The following is a 6,339-nucleotide window of genomic DNA, read 5'->3' on the forward strand; positions in this document are numbered from 1 at the left end:
GCGGAGCCTGCTTGGAATTCTGTCTCCTTCCCTCTACCCCTGTCCCACTTGCATGCGCACACACTCTCTCTCAAATTATTTAAAAAAATAATAATAATGTAAAAAATGATTTCCCTCTGCCCCTCCCCTGCTCGTGTGCATATGCCCTCTCTCAAAAACAAAAACAAAACAAAACAAAAACAAAAACAAAGTGACAGATAACATGATGTTCAAAGATAGTTGTTATAGCAATAGCTTTCTAGAAAATTCTTTTTTGTAGAATATGGTTCACTTTCTGGAAAAGATATCTTACTGGAAAATAAGAATAGGCAGACAAAGTTGCATTTTGAATATTCTTTTTTAACAGCTCTTTAATTTAGAATAACATACTCTTTGAGCCTCAGTTTCCTTGTCAATGAAATGGGGACAATAAAAACTGCCCTTTATTGCTACTCTATCTACTGTCCTACTACAGTCAGGAAAGATGAAAGAGAAATTGAACCACCTATATATAAGAAGGATAATTTGTGGGGAAGCATGGGTTGAAGGGGAAATCAATATAAGAAAGATCTTTCTCAAAGAGTAGTCAGTACTCCAAGCCCAAGAAGGAAAAGTCTCAGTTGAATAGAAGGCAAGTGTGAAAATTTGGATACTAGGTCATATTTGCATGTTTGTTTAAAAGGGTAAAGTGAGTCATTGTTAAGTTTTTCTTGAATTATCTAATCTCATCTATTTTGAATTATCTAATCTCACCTATTTTATACCTTACTTTATAATCCATCCATTGTCTTTATCTTCCCCTTTACCAAACAGGAATACATTTTATTAACTCTAGGAATGCATTATTTTCATGCAGACTTTGTTGTTTATTGTCACATGGAAGTGGCCTCATACCAATTCATAGACTTGTTGTTAGTATTGAAAAAATAGATTTATGACCCAAATTTATATTAAATTCACATTTCCACAGAATTTGAAAGTGTAAAAAGTATGTGCTGAGCTTTATATAAATTAGTCTAACTTTATATGAGGTACAAATATGATTCAGTATTTAGGAACATTAAAAAACACGTATGATTTTAATATCTGCTAACAGGTGAGCAAGGCATTCAATCTCAATTACTCTAAGTAAGAAATGTAAAGCATATTTATTTTTCATGATATTTATGTACTAAATAAAACCACATCTTAATTTGCTCTGGACTTCTGAGTCTCCAGTTGCTATACCTTGATTTTGAATCCAAAATTTTCAGAGCAAAGGTGACTTATCTGCACAGACATGTATAGAGACCAGAGGAGAAAATAAGACATGCTGAAGTTATAGCATCATTTTAAGCTTAATTGTATGTACACTAGAAGTAGCCCATGAATTCATCTCTTTCTTAAAGGACATGAATAACTCTCTGGGATTATTTCCCAATATCCTTATTTATTAAAAATAAAACAGAGAAAAACAGATATTTCTAAAACATAGATGGCAAAGACAGAGAAACTTGTAGAAGGACAGAATAAAGAACTGACATTTATTTCTGCCTTCCAATGTTCACTTTCAGCAAAAGCCAAGCAAACATATCCGATCATCCAAGATCTCTTTGCTTAAAATACAGCTGTAGGAAGGCTATTGTGTTGTAAATAATGGATTAGAGACAAGGCTGTTGGCTTTGAGGTTCAAAAGATCCTTAAAATGTTTTTTAAATGAGTATACACACCTAGTAAGAGATAAACGGTATTTAAATCATCCCCAGACCAGACTCTACCAGCCAAGGTAGAACATTAGAGCTTTTAAGAGACAGGAGAATAATTATGTTTACTTCTTACAAGTTTTGATGGTGGAGTAAAGGGACCAAGGTGTCTGGAAAACAGTCAGGAGTCCGGTTCTGAGTAGATATTCTTGGGTTGGCTTTCAGAAACTAAAACTGGCTTTGGGCAACAGATTTAGATGTGATTATATGAACAGGGTTTGTGTGTATGTGTGTGTAAAAGAGATGGGGCAGAGGACAGGATTGGAATGTGGGTGGAATGTGGGTGGAATGTGGGTGGCAATAGTCACAGCATATTGAGGTTACAGCTAAGCAGAAATTAAGTTAGAATCGTTCATGATTGCTGTCAGGACTCACAGCTGGTACTTGGGCAGAAGGTATAGAGTTGAGTTAGGAACTATGGTTAAAACTGCGCTTAAGGGGGGCGCCTGGGTGGCGCAGTCGGTTAAGCGTCCGACTTCAGCCAGGTCACGATCTCGCGTTCCGTGAGTTCGAGCCCCGCGTCAGGCTCTGGGCTGATGGCTCAGAGCCTGGAGCCTGTTTCCGATTCTGTGTCTCCCTCTCTCTCTGCCCCTCGCCCATTCATGCTCTGTCTCTCTCTCTGTCCCAAAAATAAATAAACGTTGAAAAAAAAACTGCGCTTAAGGAAGCAGCTGGGGCAGTTTCAGATCACGTGACTCAGGGATCAAACAAGAATGCCTATAAACACGTTTGCCAGTCTTTACATACAAAATTAAGCTCTATTGGGGCGCCTGGGTGGCGCAGTCGGTTAAGCGTCCGACTTCAGCCAGGTCACGATCTCGCGGTCCGGGAGTTCGAGCCCCGCGTCAGGCTCTGGGCTGATGGCTCAGAGCCTGGAGCCTGTTTCCGATTCTGCGTCTCCCTCTCTCTCTGCCCCTCCCCCATTCATGCTCTGTCTCTCTCTGTCCCAAAAATAAATAAACGTTGAAAAAAAAATTTAAAAAAAAACAAAATTAAGCTCTATCAAACCAGAGCAGACACCAGGCAGTTCTTCATATTGTAAGAGATGTAGGGTGACTGTGACAGAGGATTAAGAGTATACATGGGCCTTTGAAAGAAGCATGGGTATTTCTCCCATCTTCATAATGGAAGACAATTAATATTCAAAGTCACAACTTTTCCTAACAGTCTATGTGATAAGGGTTCCCATCATACAAATGATTTTTTTTCTCTTTTCTTTAAAAATTTACTACAGGATTCCTTTGAATTATATATAGATTTGTAAAGTTTAGTTAAACAACTTTCCAGCAGTAATCCTCTGTTTTGAACGTTGATAGATCTTTGTAATTTTTGTGTAATACTTGCATTCTGACATTTAATGGAGTTACTTGTTTATCATTTTGGTCCACAAAAACATTGTTACGTGAGCTCTGTCAGAACAAGAATTTGTTTAGTTATTGCAAAGGAAAATTTTATAAACAAATATATACGTTAATAAATTTTCATAAAGTTTTAGACAATATTATAAATTAGTAACCACAAGCAATTTTACCATCAATAAAAAAAACAACTATTAAAATGCTAGGGTAACTTTTTGTAATCTCCTTCAAAGTATATCTATGCTACTTTGTGGCCTGCTTCTTTCATTTAATAATGTATCTTGGACACGTAGCAATGATGTAAGACAAGAAAGTAATGAGTTAGCCCTATGTGTGCATACACTAGGGAATGGCAGGAAAATGGCACCACGGGGCCACGCATCTGGGCAGCAAAGCAGAAGTGGGTGTGAGAGCAGAAGACACCTGCCAGGGCTGGGGCCTTGAGGGGACTGAACTTGTTGGTGAGGCAGGGGTGGGTTGACTTGGCAGGCAGGTTCAGGCTTGTAGGGAATGGGGGGGGGAGGTGTAGCCACCACCCTGATCCTGCTGGAGGTGAACAACCACATCATTGAGGAGATACTCACGCTCAAGTTCAAGAACCCAGCCACCAATAACAAACCAGAAGCAGTAGAAGTAACATTTGTAGATTTCGTTCAATGGAGTCTTCTATCATATTTCAAATCCTAATGGAGACAAAACAAAGTGATGGTCAGTATTTCTTTGAAATTCTACAAGGAACTTCAGATATTTGGTGCTGATGAGTTATTAAAGAGGGTGTATGGGAGTTTCTTGGTAAATCCAAAATCAAGATACAATGTCTCTTTGCTATACAACCTTGAAAATCTGCCAGAATCCAAGGATTCCATTGTGTATCAGGCTGGCATGTTGAAACAAAATTATTTTGCCTCGGTCTTTGAGAAATACTTCCAATTCCAAGAAGAGGGCAAGGAAGGAGAGAACAGGGCAGTAATCCATTATAGGGATGGTGAGTATAAAAAAGACAGTCACAGTAGTCTTCAGTGTTTAAGGATAACGATGATTTGGTCATTGGAAAAGTGTTCATGCAGGAGTTCAGACAAGATCGGGCACATTCAGGGTGGTATGGCCTTAGACTATGCAGGAGTTCAAAGGATGCAGAGCCAGCCACACGGTTGCACAGGTCCTCTTTAGACACAGGGCACCTCCTTTGGAGCCAGAAGATGTCAGTGCTGCAGTGGCAAGAACATTGGCTCTGTTAACCTTCATGCTGTTCCCTCGCCACACCAATACCAGTGCTCAAGACTACACCATCAACCTGATCCACACAGAGTTCCAGGACTCTGTGCACAACTGCATTAAGTGCTCTAAGGCCATATTCACACACGTGCACGGGCAAAAACTTCTGACTTCCTCAAGGTTCTGAACCGTGCACGCCCAGATGCTCAGGAAAAAGAAATGAAAACAATCATGGAGAGTCCCACTAAATCTTGAGAACAGTAAGAGGAGGCAGCCGACAGCTTGCTACTAGATAATCGTAGCCTTTAATGTTGCACCTCTTCAGGTTCTTAAGGGATTCTCTGTTTTTGTTCCGTTTGGGACACGTTTGGAAAATAATTTGCAGAGAGTTGTGCTTGCAAGAACTTCATAGCTGTCAAAAATTAAAAGAATTCCACTTGATCATCTTAGTTCCTTTTCTTTACCTTCCTTCCCTCACACCCCTTCCCTTCCTGCCTCTTTTCCAAGCTGTTTCACTTTGCAATATGTTACTACTAATGAGTTGCAGGATAATGCAATCTTAACTTGTTTTCTCCTAAGTATTTGCGCTCAAAGCTCCTATAATCTAAAGAAATACTGTTGAGGTCATGAATAAAGAAAAATCTATCTTTAAAAATAATGAGTTAAGAAATCTTAAAATATGTATGTATATGAATATAGAAAATAACATATATACATATATCATCTGTATACTTCTATTTCGTATGCATGTACATATACATGAAAACAGTGGAGTTTGATTATGATTTCATAACTTCTCATGGAAAGAGCTAAAAGCAAAGAAGAAAACAACATACATAGTGTACTTAGGAAAAGACCACAAGCAGAAACCACAGATTCTGAAAGTATAGGATCAAATTGAAGTATAATTTCATGATCTCTCACAACTCTTGTAAAATAAAGACATGTAGAATTTTGGAAAAGAGCCCCTTCAATTGTTAATGCCCCTTGAATTGTACAGATGATACTTTGGAAGTTGGAAATGAAAGCAACAGGAAGAGAGCATCACTTTGTAGATGACAAGTGCATTAAGTGCACAAAAGCCAGTATGTTTAGGTGAATGTTATTTATTTATTTATTTATTTATTTATTTATTTATCCATTCATTCATTCATTCATTTTGAAGCACTGCCTCATGGCATTGTCATAGTTTGATGAGTCAATGCATGTAAACATTTGTTTATTTATGAGAGAGAGAGAGAGCATAAACACATGAGCCAGGGAGGGGCAGAGAGAGTGGGAGAGAGACAGTCCCAAGCATGCATCGAGCCCCATGTGGGGCTCAATCTTATGACCCTGTGAGATCATGACCTGAGCCATAATCAAGAGTTGGACGCTCAACTGACTGAGCCACCCAGGCACCCCATGAATGTTATTTTTTTAACTGCTATGTCTGTTATCTAAGAGAAATGACTTGGTAGCAAGACTAAACACGTTGGAAAAGGTACAAGGAGATACCTGAGTTTCAGCTTTACAGATGCTAAATAATGTCAGTAATAGCAGGTGAACCATAAAGTATCCAAGTGCTTCTTGTATTTCAGTGGTATTGAATGGATTGTGAAACCAAAAGAAAAACATTTTACTTTTTCCCATGTTGGTTTATGTTCAATGAAGTGTAGACTCAACATACATCACTGTATGTCAGAGACCTGAAGAATGAGGCCTATGGAAGTTATGGGCAGTGCTTTAAAAACCTCCATGAAGGAATAATTATTTAGAAGTTTCATATGGAAAGCAAAACCTAAGCCTTTAAAATGGGATAACTGGTTTCTCTTAATAAACCAGAACAAATGAAACAAAAAATATGTGCATAATTAACTTTATTATGGAATGAAACTCCTCTGAAATAAAAGAACACTTGAATCTGTAGATTGAGTTGTCTCACCATATGCCAGGAAGAAATAAACAAGAATAATCCCTAGATGTCAAAATGGATGACTTTATTGGACTACATGTTTAAAAAATCCCACTGGTGGCCAAAGGAAATGAAAAAAACAACTTACTAA

At 38.2% G+C, this 6,339-nt stretch overlaps 1 pseudogene; it reads left to right on the forward strand.

Annotated features, from left to right (window-relative positions):
• Positions 1 to 3,589: 3,589 nt before the first annotated feature.
• LOC124513765 (actin-related protein 2/3 complex subunit 2-like) lies at positions 3,590 to 4,549 on the forward strand (annotated as a pseudogene).
• Positions 4,550 to 6,339: the final 1,790 nt, after the last annotated feature.

Source organism: Lynx rufus, unplaced genomic scaffold (genome assembly GCF_022079265.1).
Source record: "Lynx rufus isolate CCGP_SWC_20201006 ecotype Redwood Valley unplaced genomic scaffold, mLynRuf1.p SCAF_19, whole genome shotgun sequence".
Classification (NCBI taxonomy): Eukaryota; Metazoa; Chordata; class Mammalia; order Carnivora; family Felidae; genus Lynx; species Lynx rufus.